The following is a 23,988-nucleotide window of genomic DNA, read 5'->3' on the forward strand; positions in this document are numbered from 1 at the left end:
GGTTTTAAAGTGTTCCCTGCTTCTCAGCCATCTTCTTCAAGCAGGCCAAGCATTTCTTACCCAGGTCAGGAGAGACATATTTCTAAATTCACAGGGTACTTGATGTTTTATTTCTTACCATTTAGTTACCTCCCCCCATTCCCCCAACTTTTTAAAATGACTTCTAGCTGCCTTCAGTCACAATTTGGAACACATGCCTCATAAATGAATTGGAGGGTTCCAATTCATTTAAAAGTTGAAATTACAGCTTAGCTCAGCAGAGTGCAGAGAAACAAATTAAAATTCAATATTTGCTTGTAGCTTTTATTATGAATAATTTGACCATATCAACATCATCATCTCTATAATTATTTACATTGGTATTACTTTTATCTTTGTATATCACGGCCTAAAGTGTGAGGAAAACTGGCGGTCTCCAACTTTGATGAATCAATAAATAAGCTATTGTAAAAATAGAATAAACATTTCTAAAATTAAAATATGGAAATCTAGGCATTACAACACCAACTGATAATATCCCTTAAAAATCTTTTGGGGGAAATGAAACAGTTTTCCCTGATTTGTAATTTTTACAAATTTTTATATTAAGAAAGAGAAAATCATTTGAATCACACTCTGTCTCTAAAATACTTTTAGTTGTATTATAACACATTGCCTTGGAAATGCATCCAACTGGACAATAGGAAGGTCTTTCTGTCCAAATTGTTAAGTTCCTGCCAAATGCATATTAGAGCAAGATGGGGTAGTTTGCTTTATAAGCAGGAATCACCCTTTGGAAACTATTGGAAGAAAGACTGCATGAAGTATTTCATCTGTAAGCCACAAGAATTATAATGTGAACATTATTGTTCTTTTTTTTTACTTTTACTCTTTTAGGCACAGTAAGCAAAAGGGTGTATTTTTCATTGCAGACTTTGGCGTACAGTAGCTATTTGACTAACTATTAGCACATGTGCCTTTGGCTCGCTCAAAAGATGACCTGTCCTATAGACTAAACAAGAGGATTTGGAATGTGGAACTATTGTTATGTTGAGTTGAATCAAAAGAACTTTTTTTTAAAAAAAGTAATAGCATGAAAATGAAGCTACCTCAGAAATTTTATTCATGTAATTTTATGAATAAAATTGATATTTATGTACCTTCCATAATAAGGTACTTTACACTGTAGTTATTTCTAAACAGCATCCAGTGGGTTATTTATATTAACAGACTATCCTTTACAATAATGTATTGCAGACATTATAGAAGGAGAGCTGGCTTAGTCAATGGTGGCAAAAAATCAGGAATGTAGCAGCACCTTTTCCATTCACAAACGCTTATGCTTTTTAATAAAATTTGTTAGCTGGAAAAGGTACTACAAGATTCCTGACTTTTTTGCTCCTTAGGATAACAGTGACCCTTCAACACTGGAAATTATTAAATGATATATAAAAAGATTTATTTATTTATTACATTTATATAGCTGGCTATCTTATAATCAATTCTGGGCACCTCCCAATCAAAAGTCGAAAAAGAATAAAAATAGTAAAACTATAAAACTAAACGCATGAAAACATTAAAAGCAACATAGAGATATAATAGTGACATTTCTTCATCTTTCTCTTTCAATCAGACCATTCTGTTTTTATGTTACTTATTTCACTTCTAAAGACTAATGAGATTGTTATTCACCCTACAATTAAGTACTTAATGGGTCACGATACAGAAGATGCAATTTACATCATTTTATTTAGAAACATTTGCTTGGAACTGGAGAAAATGATGAAATATATTGTCATTATATTGTATTCTAATGTCATTATGTTTAGTAAAATATTTAAACATGAAACCCGAGTGTCACTTTGGAGATCTTTACAGTTGTCCAGTATATATTAAACTATTATGCATGACCCATAATTAAAGCCATAGTTATGACTCAATGGAAAATGGAAAAAGACCAGCAGCATATAAACCACTGCTTCTTAATCAGAGGTGCCCTGTTTTTTCTTGTCTTCTGAGGACAAGACTGTGTGTCTCCAATTCCTTAAAGACACAAATTGGGGAGGGAATGTTCAACACCACCTAAAAATGGTACAGAGACTTCTACTTGTACTGTACCTAAGGGAACTGGGGTATTTTAGCCATGTGGCATGCAAGCTGTGTCCTTCAGATTACGAACATGGACCAGAAAATGAGAAGGCACGTTATTGCTGCCCTGCACATCTGCTTTTGAGAGGGAGTTACTGTTTTCATATCCCTTGAAGATAAAGATCTTTTATTATTATTATTATTCTTACTCTCATAAGGTAACATTTTAAAATAAAATGCTGTGGTTGGAAATTCTGAGCATGGATGAAATGGAATGCAGAAGGCATGCAGTCTATGATCTTCCAGATGTCACACAATGATTATCTTACAAAGAAGCCTCTCTTCAGCACTGGATAGAGATTTTCTGATTAATTTACAGTAGCTATAATGGAAGGATGGAAAACCAGCACCCAAGAATGATATTAATGGATTACCTTCCAAATCTTAGCCAATCATCAGGTGAAAATCTACCACGGATGTGTTGAATTTCTGCCTTTTTCTATTTCTGTAGTATCAGAAACTTTTAGAATTACAGAACTCCAGATGGAGCTACAGAAAGTGACTGGATGGACTAGGAACTTGTTCAGTTTCTGCCTCTAAAATTATTTCAAACTTGCTCAGATTCATCAGGAGTATTTATATCAAGCTATTAAAAAATGCCATTTCCCCAATGTCTGCCTACGTATTCTTCCAAAGAGGACCTAAAACACCAAGGTGAATTATGATGCAGAGATCCCATTGTAGCAATAAAGTTCAATGTTATCTTTACAACTTACACTGCATGGTACATTAAGGCCCTAATTTTGTTTTCCAATTTCCTGAGTTTCTGGAGCATAAGCGGAGAAGGGAATAATCTTCATATCCATGAGAAAGGATTTAAATTATTTTTTTAAAAAAACTTAATTTAAATTTACATACTTTTAATAATGGCACTATTTTATCAATACAAGGTAGAAGAGATAGGCTATCAAGCATCTTAATTTAGCATATATAAGGGGGGAGGGAAATCAGTGATTTGTATGCTACTTTTTTTTATTCCTGGGAGAATAGATGGAAGAAATGGGACATTCCTTTTAAAATATCTTTGAGATAAGCTTCGGTCCAGACCTTATCCAATATCCCATTCCTCCCTCTTAACTTTAGCAAAGTTACAGTCCCCCCAGGAACATAATGAGCATACAACTCCTTCCCTCCCCTAAACAATCTACAGTACACACACAAACAAACACATAAAACCCAAATAGCTGTGGGGGGAACAACTGCTGCTTTCATCACTCCAAACATACACTGTCATCTTTTTTTTCACACAACATCTTACAAGAACCCTAAGAGAAGAAGCTGTTTCTTGGGGGCCACAGACAACAAAAATTAACTCCCCCAAGAAAAAAATCCACCTCACCCAGTTAGGATGATACAAGAGTCCATTCTTTCTACTTGCCAGAGTAAGAGGGATGCAATAAGGCTGAGAGATAGAGAAAGACATTGGTGATTTGGGTCGACTTTCACATTTCTCCAATTTTGGGGGATTATACGGGACACCAAAAAAAAGGAAGGGCACTCCAGACGCCTCCTTCTATTCCTGGGAGAGAAGGTAGCATTCGTGTAATAATAATAATAATAATAAAGCATTTACAACAAGCCTGTTAGGTAGGTCAAGTTCGAAATCCAGATTCGACCCAAATCATTCTGCGTTTTTAACTCGCGCCCTGCTCTACTGCGCCGATTTAGACGTGTAGGAAAGCGGGTCACACCTATACGCGATCCCAAAGGCCACACCCGTATGGATTGGGGAAATTGGCGTGCTTGGCACCGAGGAAATGAAGAGATTATTTAAATCCCAGATGGCGGCTGGCTGACCGGCGGAGGAACGAAGGAAAAAAAATGGGGAAATTGTGATGTCCTTGATGCTCTCTGAGCCCGGTTGCTTGCTTGCAGACGTTTCGTTACCGACTACGCCTGCAAGCAAACAACCGAGCTCAAAGAGCAGCAAGGTCTCCAACAGTTCAATTCTGAGCTACGTATATTTTCTTATATTGAAAATGGAAAAAAGAAAGGTGGGGCGGAGGAACCTATTTAAGGGCCAGCCGGGAGTTTTTGTTTTTGTTTTTTTACAAAGGGGGTGGGGGAGGAGGGAAAGCAACAGAAAGCATTGCATGAAGTGAACAAACAGTGAGGGGATCAAATGCAATTAAAGCAACCGAAGTAGTTTTGCTGGTTAAAACTGTCTAAAGAGGCGGGAAAGTTGCTTTCGGAAAAGCTTCCTCCGCGAAGAAGAGGCAGCCTCCGACCTAATATCTGGTGCGAGGAGGGAATGCCTTTATACTCCCAGTTCACATCTCAAAATACGTTTTTGTGTTGTGTTTTTGCACTTTAGCAGTGCAAACTAGATGTCAGCCAGTTGCATTCCTATCCTGGGAACTGCATGGAGAAACTGGTCATCTTGACCCGATTGTAGTAATCTTTGGTAGCTTTTCCAAGATCATTCTAATACTGTAATGACTTTCATCCTGTCTCTCTGGCTTATCCAATTTCTCCTTTTTCCTCTAGCCTTGCCAATGATAATTATTGTAGACCAGAGTTTCTTCAACTTCAGCAACTTGATGTATGGCCTAGCATCCTGGTTGGGGATTCTGGGAATTGAAGTCCAGACATATTCAAGTTCCTATGGTTGCGAAACACTGTTGTAGACCATCATCTCACATCACATATCTAAAATGTGAGATATCCTGCTTGCAGATTATTTTTTAAATAATTTTTAAAATTTATTTCTAAAATTAAAATACAAAATCCAAAAAAGATGAGAAAAAAGACAAGACAAACATACAAAATCAGAAAATAGATAATAGGTTTTCTTATTTTTAATATTTTTAATGACATATGGTAATTTACCAAATAAAAGATGTAGAAGGCCATAAATTATGGATCTGTTTTGCAAGTGGGAGAGGGGGCAACTATTACTGTTGAAATATATTCATCAATATCTAACCAGAGGGACAATCTATGTGTATTTTTGTTTCTTTGTTTTTATGCACTTTTTTCCTGTTTGCAGATTATTATTGTAAAGGAAAAACCACCCTTTTTTTGGCCCAGAAATGGCTGATTAGTTAAAAGTCCATGGTACTTTTATAGAGCTACTGGAGGACAGTGGTGCAGGACTACCCAGGAGTCATTTGGTTGGCAGAAAGGTATGTTGACATTCATTGTGTTGCTCTAATTGCCCATTCCTAATTTATGGCAGCTCAAATTAAAGAAAAAAATGGATAAATTATCCCTGATTGATTACTTGTAAAAAAAATTGTGGAGATGTCTTTAAGGAGGGAATTCAATAACTATTATGTATCCATCAATTTAGATAGGAGATAGGGAAGAAAAAACTTGAAACTTCTCTATCTTGATTCTGTTTCATATAAAATAGGAGAGGGGGAAACTGCAGGCTTGTGAGATTCTGTTATTGTGCCGTAGGACAAGAAAGCAGAATTACAATAGTTCATTTGGTATCAGTTTCCTGTCCTGATTTTCAAAGAGCTGAATTTTTTTCCCCCACCTACCTGTGGACAAACAGTTCCTAATGTTCTATTGAGTAGGAAAGTCTAAGCAGGTGCTTAAAACGTCAGATTTATCTACCAATCAAGTTGCCCTACAAATAGATTGTAGTTGTGGTATGTGGAGTGAAGCCGGAGGGAGCCAACCCAGTTCTCACTCAGTGCATCGTCTCATTGTCCCTGTGACCTGTCAGATGGGCTAGTTCTGAACATGGATCTAACAATCTTCTGAAAGAGCATGCTAAACCTAGATTTAAAACTAAGCCAGTTGACAAGTCACAGATGGAGAGAGAGGTAGGATGTGGAATGAAGGCAAGAGACGATGAATGAGCCATTTCTTAGCTTAATAATGTAAGAATATATAGCACTGGCAGTGATGGATCACAAACTCTGTTCTAACCTTGTGGCTATTAGCACCTAATGTTGCCATATTCTGAATGGATTCATGAAAACTAAGATAATATCAATAAAAAGTGCTTCTAGGAAAGATGGGTAGCTTGTAAGTTTAATCAATCAATAATAAAATAAATACACAGATGGAAGAACTTGACTTTCTTTCCTGGTTTAAACCAACCTGTGTGGCACATGATTAATGCTTTTGCAGGAACCTAATGTGCTGTATGCTCTAAACTAGGAATGAAATAAACAAAGTTTATTCTTTTAAAAGTCTGCTGGATCCACGTTGTCAGTTCTGATGTTGAAAGGGCTTCTTGAGTGTTATAGCAGCATAAAGCCTCTGCAGAAAGATGCTCAAGCCAAAAGGGCCATATGGGATAATTTCTGGTACCTGGAGATAAAGGATGTGCTCCACCAGCCCAAAGTGACCCCTGGGGCTGGGCAGATCTGACACTCGTGATTTCATCAGCAGTCACATCATCGGTGAAATATGGGAGATTGCATCCATAGCCAAAATTGTGTTGGAAAGGGAAGGAAAATACTGCTTTGGGAATAGCTAAAGATGACTTCTTTTTTTTTATCTTGAATTCCATAATTCAAAAAGATCTTATCTCCTCTCTGTGTGTTTCTTAATGGCCAACTATCATACGATATTACTTTCAGAAAATCCACCGTTATCACTGAAATGTTTACATCTTTCATGATTGCGTCTAAGTTTGCAGATATATACTTCCCTAGGGTTAGTCTCTATTTCTCTATTGACCATCTTTGTCTGTTCTTGAGCTCAAGGAAACAAAACTCATCCAGTTTAATTTCTTCCAGTCCTACATTTCTATAACACATTTAATATGTAAACCACAGAAAAATGGAGATAGTATGAATCTTTACCTATTCTGGTCCAGTTTGGTCTAATGGTTCAGGCACCAGGCTAGATAGCAGCCTGTGTTCTAGTCTCATCTTAGACATGAAAGATAGCTGAATGGCTTTGGGCCAATCTCTCTCAATCCAATTCACTTCATAGGGTTGTTTTTGTGGGGAAAATAGGAGGAAGATGGAGTATTAGGTATGCTGGCTGCTTGGAATTATTTACAAAAATAATAAAGTAGTGATAAAACAATCTAAAAAAAAAACCCTTTCATGTTGCTCCAAATTCAGTTCTTGTAGTAAATTCTTGTCCATTATAAAGACAAAACTGTCAGGGTTCCAAGTAACAGAGCCATATCAAGCAAAACTCCAAGGCAGAAACACTGACAAGAGTAAGATGTTTTAGCACGGTCATTAAATCTTGATAGGCATTCCAGCATTCATACACACTACTTGCTGTAGTCAGTGAAGCTAAAGTAAACTTGTTTCTTATATTGCTCGTTCTTGCTCTTATACAACTTGTGTTAACTCTTGCCCTTTGCTTTTTCTGAAATCTGTCTGTTTATTAGTATTTTTCTCCCCATTTAGAGTTTTATTGTTTACTAGCTGGACATCCGTGTTTTGCTACGAAACTATGTGCTCGGGCTTGATAAATTGACACTTACAGCCTGAAACTTAATGTAAAATGCGTAACTCCGTAGCATCAGAGCATGTTAATATAATGCAACTGGCAGTTGGAACAGAGGGGGTGGGGGAGTAGAATGTCCCAGCCTGCAGGCCGGATGAGTCATGCGTTGGCCACACTCATGCCCGGTTTAGCGAAGGGGTAGCATCAGAGTGTGTTAATATAAGGCAACTGGCAGTTGGGACAGAGTTCCTTTCAGGTGGGGAGGGAGAGTAGAATATCTAGCTCCTTAGCATCAGAGTGTGTTAATATAATACTGTATATGAAATACTAATGATCTGATGGTCATTTCAAAAAATCCTTGCTTAAAAATCTATCTCTGCCTACCAGCATCCATCGGTATTCATCTGGCTAGCATTCTATCAGTGTGTGAGAGAGTTGAGGGGTGTTTGGAAACTCAAATAGTATTTGCTGTGTGAGCAAGAAGGAGACAGGAAGGAGCCTAGCCATGGCTTAGCTCAAGTGTTCTGTATTAAACCTGCTTCCTGCCGTGAAAGTAAAACTGAAAGTGAAACTCCTCTCCTCTGCTTGTGTTTTGCATTTGGAACAGATTTCTTTTGAGGTGGGGAGGGGAAGTAGAACTCCTTAGCATCAGAGAGTGTTAATAATAATATACGAAATACTAATGCTCTGATGGTCATTTCGAAAAATCCTTTCTTAGTGAGCATCTAGAAGTCAAAAGGAACATATGTGGCAAATTTCAAGTTTGTAGGCTTTACGGTTCTGAAGATTTCATGATTACAGCGTGAGTGGTTTTTGCTTTTATATATAGAGAGATAAGCTTTGTGCAGTGGTTTGACAGATGTCTATGAAGATTCTCAGTCATCTAGGTCATGGTTGTGTGGACTTTCTTGTTTTCCTTTGAAGACGTTTCGGTTCTCATCCAAGAAGCTTCTTCAGCTCTGACTGGATGGTGGGGAAGGGGGCATTCCACAAGAAAGTCCAGTTGCCTCTTGAAAAAGCACCTTTGGGACAGTAATTTGACAATTTGTGCTTTATTTCAATCCTCCACTTCTCTTTACAGGTACAAGTAGTCCTTAATTTATGACAGTAATGGAACCTGGAATTTCCATTGTATTCATGAGAATCATAAGTTGAGGCACCCATGTAACCAACCCAATTTTGCGCGTGATCATTAAGCAACCCCATTGTCTACCATGGGTGTTTTTTTCCCAGAAACCAAAGTAAACATTAATTTCCTGCAAGAAATGTCATAAATCATAGCCATGTGACTGTGGGATGCTTCAAAACCCATAAATGTTGGTTGGTTGCCAAGTATCCAAAGTGCGATCATGTGGCCACGGGGAGTCCAGATGTTAGAACTTCAACTCTGGATCATAAATATATATTTTGGGGCCTGTTGTAACTTCAAACAGTCACTAAGTGACTGGTTATAAATTGAGAACTACCAGTATATTCCTGTACATAGATCTTTTAAAGTTGCTTAAGCCAGCTTTTCTTTGTTCATAGGGGAAATCTGAAGATAGTCATCAAACATCTTTCCTAAACTCTCCTTTCTTTTCCTTAGCTATCATTACTTAGCTATGCTACTGCATAACATTCTGAAATCTGCTTATATCCTTTTTTTGGAACTGTTCTTTTCCACTTCAGTTTAAACAGTGTATCTTATCTCTCCTCCTTCCTCCTGTAAAAGAAGTCTTTTACATGAGAATGCGCTAAATCTGTTGAAGATGTCCCTTCTCTTTTACATTTTTTAAAAATATAATCCACATAATTGATTCCACTGATTCACCAGTAATTCCATAATCCTGGCTGGCTAAATTGCGTTTTTCCATCTTCCTATAATTCCTATTTTTCATTTTCTTATAATTTCATTATTCTGCATTCCAATCAAATATTAGTATTTTTATGTCCTTTCTTGATGCGTGCAACACACCTCTTTCAATTTGCCATAGAATTCCTCATCACAGCTACAATAGGTGCATATGCTTGTTTAACACGGATGATAACTGTATAAACAATAGATGTGATCTTGTTATGTATTGAAATCCATCATATGGGCTGGTTTGGTGGTTAGCATATTTCCGACTTAAAGAAGCTTATTCTGACCACCCAAATACAGTCATTTTTATTTCTGATTGTATTTCTCCTCGTTAAATGAGAGTCTAAAACTACTTTAAAGGTTTGATGCACTTACTCAGTCACAACAGAAGTGCCTTCTGATCTGCATTATATGGCACTTGGCTCATTTTAGTCTTCCAACCATATCCAAGCAATTTTCTTGGTCACAATGTGGAAAATTAATCATCAGTGTCATTTTCTGAAATATTTTTTCTACCTGCAGTTTATTTGCACTTCTGGGATTTTTCCAGATGGTCTCCCATCCCAGTAATTTTTCCAAATCAGCTAGAGATTGCCACCTGCCAAAGACGAAGTAAAATCCTTAGGGGGGTTTGTTTTTTGTTTTGTTTTTTGTAAAATTGGTTACCAAATAATGATTGGGTCCATAAGTTAATAAAATCTATATTCTGGCCAAATGTGAACTTCATTAAGCTTATAAAGTAATTAAAGTTGTTACTATGTGTGCCAATTTTCATCAATCTGAGCTACAAACGTACACATGTACACACACAAACACATGGTATAAACTTTGTTACATTCTTAATATGAGAGTCTTATTGGAATCTCATAATTCAGATTCCTTAATACAGCATTTTCTCCATCTGGCTGCTCTTTTGTATAACTTGAAGTAAACTAGTTGCTTGATGGTCATACATAATATAAAGTCAGACTTATTTTTCCAGATGTTTCTTAGCATCTTTTATATACAGTCTAGTATGGATCCAAAACTTGCAGAGTTTCCACATAATTTCATACACACTCTGGTATTTTATTAACACATTTTCAAGCAGCGTTTCTTGTTTATTTATTAGCCATATTAATTAATCAGTCTCTTTCCGCTGAAGGTTATTTCTGAGACATGACATATTTCTTTAGAGACCTTTCATGTTTACCCTGCACAATTTCCATATGTATGCAGTGAATAAGTAGTTATTTCAGGAACAAAAATAGTTGTTCAGACGAGTCTGAGAGATGGCAGAATGTATTCTCTGTCCCTTTTGAGGTGTGCCATTGTAACAAACGGCTCTAAACTTTTGCTGCTTAAGTGTACATTCTATATATGGGTCATATACATATTAAAGTACAGTACAGACAATTTTTACAAACAATTAACTTCTGTTTTGTGTTTAAAGTGAATGTGAGCAAATGCCATTTTAAAGCCATTTTAAACCTTTAGAAAGAAACAGAAGAAGTAAAATAGCTTTATATACCACTTCATAGTGCTTTTACCGCCCTCTCTAAGCAGTTTACAGAGTCAGCATCTTGCCCCCAACAATCTGGGTCCTAATTTTGCCCACCTCGGAAGGATGGAAGGCTGAGTCAACCATGAGTCGGTGAGATTTGAATTGCCGAACTGAAGCTAGCAGTCAGCTAAAGTAGCCTGCAGTACTGCACTCTAACTACTGCGCCACCTCAGCTCTCTCCATTTATGAGATAAATAGGCCTACAGTACATTTATACTTGCAGAGCCAACAATTAAAACATTGAAGCATTGACAAACCAATCAAAGGAAATAAAACCTGCAATCCCTCATGAAAATGTTTGTGGGTTTCCTCTTATATACATTTTATTTATTATTTTATTTTATTGTTTATATTTATATACCGCCCTTCTCCCGAAGGACTCGGGGCGGTGAACAGCCAACAGATAAAACACAAGAAATGCAAAATTTAAAAACAGTATCAAAATCCAATTAAATTAATTTGACCCACAATTAAAAACACCCCTGTATTAAGACCCATAATTAAACAATTTAAAAATTAAAACAATTTAAAAGAGTTAGGCCAGCCCGGCTTGCTGGAATAAAAACGTCTTTAGGGAATGGCGAAAGGTGCGAAGATCCGGGATCCGCCGTATCTCCGGGGGCAGCTCATTCCAGAGGGTAGGTGCCCCCACAGAGAAGGCTCTCCTCCTGGGGGCCGCCAGTCGACATTATTTGACTGATGGCACCCTGAGGAGCCCCTCTCTGTGGGAGCATACTGGTCGGTGGGAGGCTATAGGTGGCAGAAGGCGGTCTCATAAATACCCAGGTCCTAAGCCATGGAGCGCTCTAAAGGTGGAAACCAATACCTTGAAGCGCACCCGGAAGACCATCGGGAGCCAGTGCAGCTTGCACAGGAGAGGTGTTACATGGGAGCGCCAAGTTGCCCCCATAACCACCCGCGCGGCCGCATTCTGGACCAGCTGGAGCCTCCGGGTGCTCCTCAAGGGGAGCCCCATGTAGAGAGCATTACAGTAGTCCAGGCGTAGTCCAAGAGTACATGGCACACACTTATATGTATAATGATTTGGCAGTGACGGGGTGGAAGAGTCAGCACTGATTCGGCTACTGGCTATAGCTCAAAATTTGCCAATATGTGAAAACTGGAAATCTTTACTAATCAGGATTCCCAAGTGCAAGAGGCATATTTCTGGGTGTGCTTATTTGCATGCTCCCACCCAAACATACCAAGGAACATTAGTTTAGCTGAATACTTGACTTTTCCCTGGTTACTACTACCAATCCTACAATTCCAGCAGAAAAGGCATGCCACTGGTCCCCTTTACTAAGGAATGTCATCTGATGAGACCAGTGGTGGGTTGCCCCTGGTTCAGACTGGTTCTATAGAACCGATAGTAAAACTGGCGGGAGACTCCACCCACTGACCTTGACGTCATCAGAAGCGATTTGCACATGCGCAGAAGCAAGGTGCGAGCGTGCGTGTGCAATCCCATTGCGAACCGGTAGTAAAGGGAAGTAGAACCCAACCCTGGCACCAGCCTTCTGGAATACCATGTTTTACAGTCTTAATTTATTTTAATGGGCAGGGGAGGTTTGGTTGTTTATTTGTATTTATTATCATTTTTTTCTTTTAACTGTGGGAACTACCCAGAGTCAGAATTTAAACAAAACAGTACAGGTAAGCATTGACTCACAGCTACTCAGTTAGGAACCATTTGAAGTTATAAGGGCCCTGAAAAAAGTGGCTTATGACATTTACATCGGTTGCAGCATCCCCACTATCACATGATCAAAATTCAGTCCCTTAGAAACAGCACATATTTATGATAGTTGCAGCATCCTGGGGTCATGAGAACGCCACTTGTGATCTTCCCAGGCAGCATCCGATAAGCAGAATCAAAGAGGAAAGCCAGATTTCCTTAATGACCATGTGATTTGCTTAACACTGGCAAAAAAGGTCATAAAATTGGGCATGACTCATTTAACAACTGCCCTGCTTTCTAGTCCCAATTGTACTTAGAAGTTGAGGACTACTGTACATAGGCAGCAGGGATGTTATTGCCACATATATAATATATGAGGATGGTGAAGGTCTCATTCTATGCTAAAAAGTTGCAATTGGCTTCAACGTATTACCCCCTGAAAACTACATAACTATCAGAGCCCAAAACTGCCTTTTAGCACTGAGCCATACTAACTGTGGTAGAAATGAGATTTGCAACAATGCTTTGCTTTAACTCCCAGACGTATTTGCTTCCTAGGATTTCCCTTGCTTCCATTATAGAACTGCATGACTGTAGCTACTTACCTTTATTTATTTGTTCAATTTCTGTAGCCGCCCATCTCAGTAAATAACTCTGGGCAGCTTACAATTTAGAACATATATTACAATTAATTTTTTTTAAAAAGCATTTAAAATGCTTTTTTAAAAAGCATTTTAAAACAGTAAAAGCAAAACCAGTAGAAAACTTTAAAACATCCAATTCAAGGCACACAAGAGCAATATAGCAATAGCATTTAGACTTATATACCGCTTCACAGTGCTTTTACAGCCCTCTCTAAATGCTTTACAGAGTCAGCATATTGCTCCTAATAATCTGGGTCCTCATTTTACCAACCTCAGAAGGATGGAACGTGAGTCAACCTTGAGCCTGGTGAGGTTCAAACTGCCAAATTGTAGGCAATCGGCAATCAGCAGAATTAGCCTGCAGTACTGCATTCTAACCACTGCGCCACCACAGCTCTATATATCCAGCAAAGGGGGTCCTTGGCGCATTCAGTGCCCCAGACTTGAAAACATAGCCAGGCTTTTAAGGCCTTACAAGGGGCTGACAGGGTTGGGGACATTTGAAGGGAGGATGTCCCACAGGGGCCACTGCAGGTAAACTTTGCCTTCTAGTCTCTGACAGCTGACATTCTTTGGCTGGTGGGAACTGCAGCAGGCCCATTCTGTTTGACCTAGTTGGACACATAGAGACTCTTTAAAAAGATGATCCTTCAAGTACCCGGTTCCAAGCCATATAGGGCTTTTATAGATAACCACCAACACCTTGAACTTCATCTGGAACACTCCGGTAACCATGCTGCACTTTCTTCTTTTTGTCTTTGCAGACGCTCTGAAAATTTAAAACAAGTCGAACACAAGATTCTGCATCTGAATATTAATTTAAAATCTTTTTTTAATTTTGATATAATTATTCCATTGCTGTTAAGTTTATGGCCTGACTAAATAAAATAAATAATAGAAAATCAGGTGGGAGGGGGGAAACAGTGATCAATGGGAGACTGAGAAAATCTATTGGAAAGCTGGAACAAAATGGAAACTAATCCTATGCATTTCTTTTCCAAATGGCTTCATGGAAAATATTTCAGCAAGAACGGAAGGGAGGGGGAAGTCAAGAATATATAATAAGCAGCCAGTGTAAAGAAAAGGTTTTCCCTTGATATACATTTAGCTATAAAATCCTGACTTCTGTCTGGAAATTCAATTTTATTATGTAATACACTTTGGAAAAAAAACTGTAGCAACGGAGCCAAAAGGCAAGTGCTATTGGAAATGGAATTCTCATTATTGCAAAACCAAAGCTATAGGTTAACCAAAGAAATATAGGCTGCAATATTTTAAAAGTTTATTGTATCTTTTGGAATCTTCTACTTGTTTACTGCACCTGCACCCTTTCTCTTGGTGCCATTGTGTTCCCTACCCTTTACCTAGAGGAACTCTCTAGTAAATGGATGGATAGGTGCCATGGTGTTTGCCATAAAAAAAACCAAAATGTATTGGTTAAAAAGACAGAGGTGTGCATAAAAAGTGGCTCATGTTTCTGTACAGGAAAAAAATTATATAATTGGCAAATATGCCAGCTTAAAGTGAAGATGGTGATGACTGTCATTTTGGGAGTTACTGGGCGTAAACTGATGACAGGCAACCACAGTATTTAACAGCTGCATTCTTAAAAGTGGACAAATGTACAAATAGACAAAATGTTTTTAAAGAGAGATCTTGAGAGATGCCAAGCAATTTCTAAATCATTCCAAAATACAAGAAATGTGGATCAAACTTTTGAAGAATCTTGGGGGTTTCTGAACTGGAAATATTTCTGAACAATTTGACATTTTTCACCCGCTATGACTTTGGATTTGTTAATATTTCTTGCTCAGTTTGATTGTTTGGCAAATTTCATATGTCTCAAATAACATTCCCCCCCCCCGCGAAACAAAGTTCATTAATATGACAGTGCTTTGCCCTGCTATAATTGGGAAGGCCCTAACTCATCTGAATAGCCAGGTCAATGTGGTCAGAATCAATGTAGTCAAATGGAATACAACGATGTAGCAAAAGTTTATGATTCTGAGGGAAATTTTACAATATTTTGTTTATTGATGGGGCAGATTGTTGCACATGGCAAGTTCTAAATGGGGTGTGAGCACCCACTGGAAAGAAATATGATTTAGAAAATGGACACAAGTTGTCAGCGTTCTATAAAACCCCCCAACTCCAAGTAAAAACTCTGAAGCAAGCATTTTTCAAAGTTCTATTTACTAGAATAGGTAAACTGGCACATCTGGGAAAACGCGAATCTGAGAGGTCCAGGTTTTCCCTCAGTAAATCAAAAACCCCAAAACCATCCCCTCACTCCTCAGTTGATCACATGCTCCAATCACCATCTGTCCCATCTTGAGACAGAACTCCGACCACTCCTTCTCCAGATGAGGATCGGCCTGACCTTGACCGACAGGAAGAATGCTATTATGGGGTTATGTCTAAAGACAACCCCTCTACTAAATCCCCCCTCCTACTTTCCCACACATGAGAAGGCGGCAGCATGGAAGCTTCCGGCTTAATATGGCTTCCAAAGGTGACAGTAGTAGGATTTTAAAAAGTGTCTTTAGCAAGTCCTCGATTTATGACTATAATTGAGTCCAAAATTTCTGTTACTTACCAAGGCAATTGTTAAGTGGATTTATTTTATGACCCTTTCTTGCCACAGTTGTTAATTGAATCATTGCAGTTATTAAGTTAGTATCATGATTGTTAGATAAATCTGGCCTCCCCATTGACTTTGCTTGTCAGAAGGTTGTAAAAGATGACTTCATGACCCTGGGACATTGCAACCATCATAAATATGAGCAAGTTGCCAAGCATCCACATTTTGTTCTCCATTGTGGGGTGGAGACAGCAGCCAGAAGTGGGTTCAGCTCATGCAATCAGATGAAGGACTGAGCCTGTCAAAGCTAAATCCCGCCCTCGTTGCTAGGGGCTCTCAGCTTTGTGAAGGATGAAGACAGGCTCGACGTGTGGAATAAAAACAGAAGAATAAACACATTAATGTCCAGACTGGTAGGGTGGGACTGGCTGCTGTCTCCACCCAACGAGAAGGTGCATGTCAGGTAGGACCAACGCCCCTTCTCCATTGTGGGGTGGAGACAGCAGCCAGAAGTGGGACATACCCAAGATCAAAGTCCCAAGTCTAGGAAGGGAACAGTCTGGGCAAGCAACTCCCCATCCCCCCGAACTCCCTGGAGTACTCTCTGCCCGAAGGCAGCCTCTGCAGAAGCAAATTTGTCTATCTTATAATGATGAATAAAGGGGGAAGGAGAGGTCCAGGTAGCCGCTCTGCAGATTTCGAGTAGTGAAGCCTGAGTAGACCAGGCCGCTGAGGTTGAAGCACTTCTCGTCGAGTGTGCCGTCACCATGGCAGGAGGCGGTAAGGAACGAAGTTTGTATGCTGTAGCGATCGTGCACCGGATCCAATGGCCAATTGTCGACGACGACACCTTGGCACCTAGCGAAGCAGGGAGAAAGGACACAAATAATGACTCAGACCGACGAATATCCGCAGTCCTTGTCAAGTAGATCTGAAGAGCCCTCTGGACATCCAGCATGTGCCATCGACTTTCTAAAGGATGAGACGGGCGAGGGAAGAAGTCTGGAAGGACCAGTTCCTGTAAACGGTGAAAAGGAGAGTTAATCTTAGGCACAAAGTTGGGGTCGAGTCGAAGGACGGTCCACATGAAAGACACACAAATAGTCCCTCATAGAAAGTGCAGCGATCTCTGAAATACATCGAGCAGACGTTATAGCCACCAGGAAAGCTACTTTGTAAGACAAAAGACGTAGACTGACCGTCCGCAACGGTTCATATGGTGGCTCAGTAAGAGAGTTTAACACAAGTGCAAGGTCCCAAGTGGGCTATCTATGAAGAACCGGGGGAGACAAGTTGGTGGCCCCCCGTAGGAAATGTCATATAAGCGGCTGGTGAGACAAAGGTTGGGGAGTGTTGTAAGTCAAAACAGACGAAATTGCTGCCACCTGTAAGGTGTTCGGTGAGAGCCCCTTGTCCAAGCCCGCCTGAAGAAATCTCAGGACTTGTATCACTGAAGCCTCCAGTGGTGAGATGTCCTGGGAGGAGCACCAAGTACAAAATGCCCGCTACGTTGATGAATAAATTCGATTCGTGGAGGGGCGGTGAGAGGCCTGGATAGTTTGAATTATTGAAGGAGGGACGTTGTCTCGTTGAAGGTCGCACAGCTCAATCTCCAAGCGGTCAGTCTCAGCCACAGCGGGTCCGGATGCAGAATCTGCCGCTGACTGAGACAGTTGGAGGGACACGGAGGTGTCCAATGAGGAGCCACTGATAAGTGCATGAGGTCGGTGAACCATGACCTCCGTGGCCAATGAGGGGCGATGAGAATGATCTCCGCCCTTTCCAGAACAATCTTTCGGAGGACCCTCGGAAGGAGGGGAATCGGCGGGAATGCGAAAAGCAGACCTGGAGGCCACGGGGAGCGCAGAGCATCCACCGCCTCCGCCTGAGGCCTGGAAACGGGAGAAAAATCTGGGGAGCTGTGCATTCTGAGGTGAAGTGAATAGGTTCACAACAGGATTGCTGAAGAGACTCGCCAACTTCTGGAAGATACAGGGATTCAGATGCCACTTGGAATGGTCTATGGACTGGCGACTGAGCCAATCCGCTCATACGTTTGCCTCTCCCGAAATGTGTTCCGCCTTCAGGGAGATCAAGTGGCGTTCCGACCAAAGACAAAGTCGTCTGGCTTCCAACATCAGCAACCAGGACCTGGTGCCCCCCTGGCAATTTATGTGGGCCTTTGTTGAAACGTTGTTGGTGAGAACCAACCCCTGTGATCTGGCCACCAGATGACGAAAGGCCCGGAGAGCGAGAACGAGAGCTCGTAGTTCTAGCCAGTTTATACTGCGGGAAGTTTCGGCGGCTGACCACGTGCTCTGAGCCACCTGTGCTTCGCAGTGAGTGCCCCAGCCGATCATGCTGGTGTCGGTGGTGACAACAACCGAGTGACGGTCCAGGAAAAACAGCCCTTGACAATGGCCTCGGAGCGCCACCATCGAAGGGACGCCAACACCTCCCTGGGGATGGAAATTCTGGTCGACGAGGTGCCTTTCCCCGCCTTCTGCAAAGGCAAAAGAAACCACTGAAGGTCTCTCAGGTGCAGTCTGGCCCAGGGAACAATATCAATGGCCGAAACCATCTTCCCTAACAATTTAGAAGGAAGTAAGGGAGAAGCACGTTTCTCCTGACTAACCTGAGCTACTAGAGCCCTCAGCCCTTCCTGGCGTTCCCTGGATAAATAGACCTTGCCCTCGACAGAATCAAAGACCGCCCCAAGGTGTGTGATTCTAGTAGATGGGACGAGATGACTTTTTTCCACGTTAATGGAAAAACCGTGAGTGGCTAGGGTCTGAATGGTGAGGTGAAGGTCTGAATAGGCCTGAGGCGTAGAAGTAGACATGATAAGGATGTCATTCAGATAACACTGGAGACGAATTGACCTAAGCCTAAGAGAAGCGGCTAAAGCCGCCAATATCTTGGTGAAACTACGGGGAGCTGAGGAAAGACCAAAGGGCAAAGCCCTATACTGAAAATGATTCCCTGCGTAGTAAAAACATAAGAATTTTCTATGGGAAGGTCGAATGGAAACATGAAGGTAAGCTTCAGTTAAATCAATTGAACAGAGGAGATCGCCCCTCCAAACACCGTCTAAGATAGAACGTAAAGATTGCATTTTGAACCTTCTATAGACTACAAATAGGTTCAAACGTTTAAGGTCCAGAATAGGTCTCCACCCACCTGATGACTTAGGGACCAGGAAAACCCAAGAGTAGAACCCCTGACCCAATTGATTCTGGGGCACAGGTTGGATGGCCCTGATGGAAAGGAGGTGATCTATAGCCAAATCCATAAGGGATCTACGCTCAAGGCTACCCGACCGGGGACAGCGGAGAAAAACAGAAGGAGGGGTGGAGACAAATTCGATGGCCAGTCCAGATCGAATGGAAGCCCGGACCCAGCAATCAGATGTAGTGCGATCCCAAAGAGCAGCAAAGAGGCCCAATCTGCTGCCATGGGAGGAGAGGGGGCACTATTAACGATGGCGACGGATGGAACGACTCCCTCCCCCTCGAAAGGGCCGCCTAGTCATAAAGGATCTACCCCTCCCAGGTCTATCCTGAAACCCCCTCTGCCTGGGAACAAAATTATTCGTACCACGAGAGGATCCCGAACCCCCGTCTGAAGGATGAAAATGGGTGTGAGAGGAATAAGGTGAGTATCTGGACTCCCCCCTACGGTAAGCCATGGGTAATACTTTTCTCTTGTCCTTGGTTTCTATTAGGAAGGCCTCCAATGAATCCCCAAACAACTTCTCCCCCAGAAACAGAATGGAGGCCAACCGCCATTTATGCCGGGCATCCGCTGGCCAAGGACACAGCCAAACCAGGCGTCGGGCTGCCACAGTAGAAGCTAACGACTTGGATGCGAAGCGAGCTGCATTCAACGTCGCATCAGCCGAGATCTGTACTGCCGCCACAATTTTGTTGATGTCTTGTCTGAATTTGTTGTCCTCGGTGGATAGTTTGTCTTGGATCTGACGAAGCCAGAGAAGGGTCAATCGGTTAAAAAAGGAGGCCGTTGTAGCTGATCGAATGGCCCAGGCGGCTGCAAGATGAGCCCGTTGGAGAACTTGGTCGGAGCGACGCTCTTCCGGGTGAAGGTTTTCTTCAGGATCACCTGGAACTGTAGAATGAGACAGCAATGCCGCGACAGGGGCATCTACTGTTGGAACCTGGAGCAGGGAGGCCAAGTCAGATGAAACGGAGAAGTTCTTCCTATCCGAGGTGGATAGTACTGGAGCAGTAGCAGGAGAGGACCATTGCCTCCGTATAACGTCCATAAAGAGAGGGGGAGTAGGCACGGCCGTCACCGGTTTTGGTGGTTCTGTAAATAAGGGATTTAGCATGCCCTCAGTCGTAGGAGGAGTAGGTTGAGTGGAAGTCCCAAGTTGAGCCGTATTCACAGCTTTAAACAGTAGAGACTTATACAGAGCCTGCGGAAAAAGGCCCGTAAAGGGAGGTTGATCCGGAGGGAGACCCTTGTCTTCAGACAACTCTGGTTCTTGGAAATCAGCATCACCAAAGGCTGAAGGTCGGCTCACACAGGAAGGAGCAGGAGAGTGAGATTCCGCTATAGACAACAGCTCGTCCTCCTCCTCTCAGCCGAGGAGATGGAGGAGTTTGATGCCACCGACAAGGTCGCAGAGTGTTTGGATCTGGAAGATCTATGCGCAGCCAAAGACTGCTGCACAGCAGCTGCAATCATCTTTTGAATGTCCTCAGCACAAAGAACAGTCTGTATATGGTCAGTAGCCTGTCCGACTTCCGTAGAAGTACGAACCGGAGCAGAAGATGAGACAGGAGGAGGCTGAGCAGGTGGAGCCTGGGATGAAGGAGCAGGTGTCAGAGAGGCAGCAACTGGGCCAGAGCCCCACAAGTCCGCACTATGAACGTCCAAAGGGCAATCCTGAAGTGAGATTTGATCCGGTGTAGGAGGAGACTGATGAGGCATTGCTTCAGGGAGTAGAGAGAGAGACACTGGTGCTGGTGAGGGAAGGCTGCTGGTGATATCGCCCGACTGCTTCAGAACCTTATCCCTGCATCGTTCAGTACGCGATGAGATGGAAGAAGAGCCCTTGTCATGTGAACGGGCCTTTTTGGACTTGGAAACAGCCAAGTTGCCAGCCTCAGAAAGGGATTTGGACCCCAAATCTCTGTGGATGTCTAGGGACTGTTGTTGCACCGCGGCCTTGCGCCCATGCTTGCTCTTAGCCACTGCCTTAGGCATGTTGGGCAGGAGAAGAAAAGGCCTCGATTAAAGAGAGCCCTTGTGTAATACAAAATGGCCGCTCCCGGACTGCCCTCAGCTATGCCTCAATAAAATGGCCGCCACCCACAGAAAGACAAAGGGTCTTTAAGCGGGACCCCTCAGTGTCTCAGCGTTAAGAATATAGAGGGCACAGTAGTGATATAAATGCCCTGGAGGCAATAAACCTGGCCAAGCCTCAACAGGGACCTGCGGCACGTTCAGAGCCTGAGGACTGCAGCAGAAAACGCCTCGTCAGAAACCACGACTTGCGCGGTGAATCAAAATGGCGGACGCGCCACAGCAGCAACGGGAGCGCGAAGCTCCACAGGAAAACCCCAAAGGCCGACCAAGCGACAGGAGGGTGAAAACGCTGCTCTAGCTGGTAAGGATGAGTAAAACGGCCAGGGATCTGCTAATTAAGGCAGGTCCGACAATCAGCTGAGGCTGCAAAAGCCGACAAGCGGCAATTCAAAATTCAAGAAATTTTTTCCCTCAGCAAAAGTGGCTCTCAAAATGGCGGTCCGACCAGCGTTAGGGAGCATAGCAACTCCACAGCGGTAATAAGGCTAGCTCAGTAGAAATAGGGCAGGTCGATATCAAAGCCAAGTGGCGAAAATCGCCACCTCCCCCACGGGAGCTCGAGGCTCCACAACCCCCACTTACTGACCAGTGGAAGGATGATCGTCAGGGGGGAGGAAATAGGCAAGGAGGCAAATTCACCTCACTGTTCAAATAAGCAGGCATCCAGCAAGCAGAAGAATAGTCAGTATCACAGTCCAAGTTTTAAAGCCAAAGGAATCCGAAAATATTGAGAAAGGTTAGAAAAACTACAGAGAGAAAATTCCACACTGCAGTCCAGTCTGAAGGACTGAGCAAAGCTGGGAGCCCCTAGCAACGGGGGTGGGATTTAGCTTTGACAGGCTCAGTCCTTCATCTGATTGCATGAGCTGAACCCACTTCTGGCTGCTGTCTCCACCCCACAATGGAGAAGCAAAATGTTTTTCAATGAAAAAAATCAAGAAAGTTCAGTTGCCTTTTGGAAAAGCATCTTTGGGATAACCTGGTACATGAACTTTTCCGGTGTCAGGCGCAAGCAACCAGAACGGCTCCGAGAAATGCTCAAAAAGTTTTCTTTATTGATGAACACCAAATGTACAGGAATCTCGCCAGCTTGTCTGTTTTCCTTTAGGGAAAAAGCAGATATAGCCCTAATGCCTTTTCTTCAAACATTTCCTCTCCCTCACAGACTCCTAAGCTGGAATGTCCTTTTACTCCCCTTATCGGGGTCTTCTTCCCTTCAGTCGGTGGTTCCACCACATCAGTGATGATTCCATAACATAATAGGAATTACGTTACGAAAACATTACTGTTTCTTAAGGTTTTTATGAATGATTAAGTTTAACGTTTGTCAATGTAGACGTGGTTTAATTTTAATAACTGACATATATTAACAAGTCCTGACAAAGTGGTCTGAATCGGGTGAAATGCTCCCGGTTCAGACTGGATCGCCCAATCCGGTAGCGATGGAGGCGGGTGGTTTGGAGAACCGGTAGCAAAAATCCCCCCCCCATGCCCAGCTGAGCCGCACAATCATCAGAGGCTTTTTTTTTACTTTTAAAAGCATTTTTTCTACAACTTCGGCTGGAAAAATGCTTTTAAAAGTAAAAAAAAAAGCCTCTGAAGATCGTGCGGCTTGTCAAAGGCATTTAAAAGACCCCCCCCCTTTTTTTTATTTAAATGCTCTGAGTTCCCAGATCGGCAGAGGCTTTCAGGGAACTCAGCTTGGATTGTCAGAGCATTTAAAAGAAAAAAGGGTTTTTTTCTTTTAAATGCTCTGACGATCCAAGCTGAGTTCCCTGATCGGCAGAGGCTTTTTAAAAAAGCCTCTGCTGATCAGGGAACTCAGCTTGGATTGTCAGAGCCTTTTGAAAGCATTTTTTTACAACCTCTTAGGCAAAGAAATTGTAAAAAAAATTGTTTTAAAAGTAAAAAAAAATGGCCACGCCCACCCAGTCACATTACCCCCACCACCAAGCAACACCCACAGAATCGGTAGTAATAAATTTTAGATTTCACCCCTGGTCTGAATTACTTTGCACTTGAAAGAATTAAAAAAAAAATAGTTACAGATTGCATGCCATTAGAACTGTTCTTCCATTCTTTACGCAGAATGTAAAATAACACAAAAGCCATACAAATATGACTGATCTTTCTCTCAAACATGGAAGAACGCTTGTTAAGTTGTATACCAAGTACATGAAGAAGTTGGCACCACACACACACACAAACATACATACACAATTTATTGTTTTCTTACTAGGAACTTATTTGGACAACTCTTTTAGAATGGTTATTGGTTTCTAAACAATTGTTTTGTAATTATTTAAAAACAAAAACACATATAGGATCTGATCGACTACACAAGAGGAAAATTCTTGGAAAGCAGTGGCCTGCTGAAATAATATCCACAAAGCAAAACCATTAACTTTTGGGTCAAATCTGGGAACTTCCTGTCTAAATCCATGTCACCTCACTCTTAAGTGCTTAGATAATTTTACCTTTTTTAGAACTGAAAGATCTTACAGCGTTCTCTGTATTTATTATCTTTGGATGGTCAACTATGTTATTTCAATGGTATCCCAATGTAGTAATCCAGCTCTGTGGTATTTGGAAGCTTTTTTGCTCATTTTGCTGAGAATAGCCCCGGATTAAACCTTAGCTGGACACTGTCAGTGGTTGATAATGAATATAAATTCATTAGCACTTGCTGCCTCATTACTCTACACAATTTTGGATATGGATTTGTAATGTAGCCAGCATCCTTGAGCCATGATACACTTTATATCCAATTCAGAAAATACTATGGGTGTTCAGCTACAATACAGTTTAAGGTGGCTTCCATACCATGCTTTTCTTGCTCCTCATGTCACACACCAGTTTGTGCCTAACATT

At 41.7% G+C, this 23,988-nt stretch overlaps 1 long non-coding RNA gene across 1 annotated transcript; it reads left to right on the forward strand.

Annotated features, from left to right (window-relative positions):
* Positions 1 to 4,023: 4,023 nt before the first annotated feature.
* Positions 4,024 to 5,315, forward strand: LOC148114658 (uncharacterized). The gene is made up of 3 exons (XR_015733501.1): positions 4,024 to 4,121; positions 4,615 to 4,783; positions 5,117 to 5,315. It is a non-coding gene; the product is annotated as an uncharacterized LOC148114658 (long non-coding RNA).
* The last annotated feature ends 18,673 nt before the right edge of the window (positions 5,316 to 23,988 follow it).

The sequence above is a fragment of the Pantherophis guttatus genome, chromosome 3 (assembly GCF_059756535.1).
Source record: "Pantherophis guttatus breed Tessera chromosome 3, ASM5975653v1, whole genome shotgun sequence".
Classification (NCBI taxonomy): Eukaryota; Metazoa; Chordata; class Lepidosauria; order Squamata; family Colubridae; genus Pantherophis; species Pantherophis guttatus.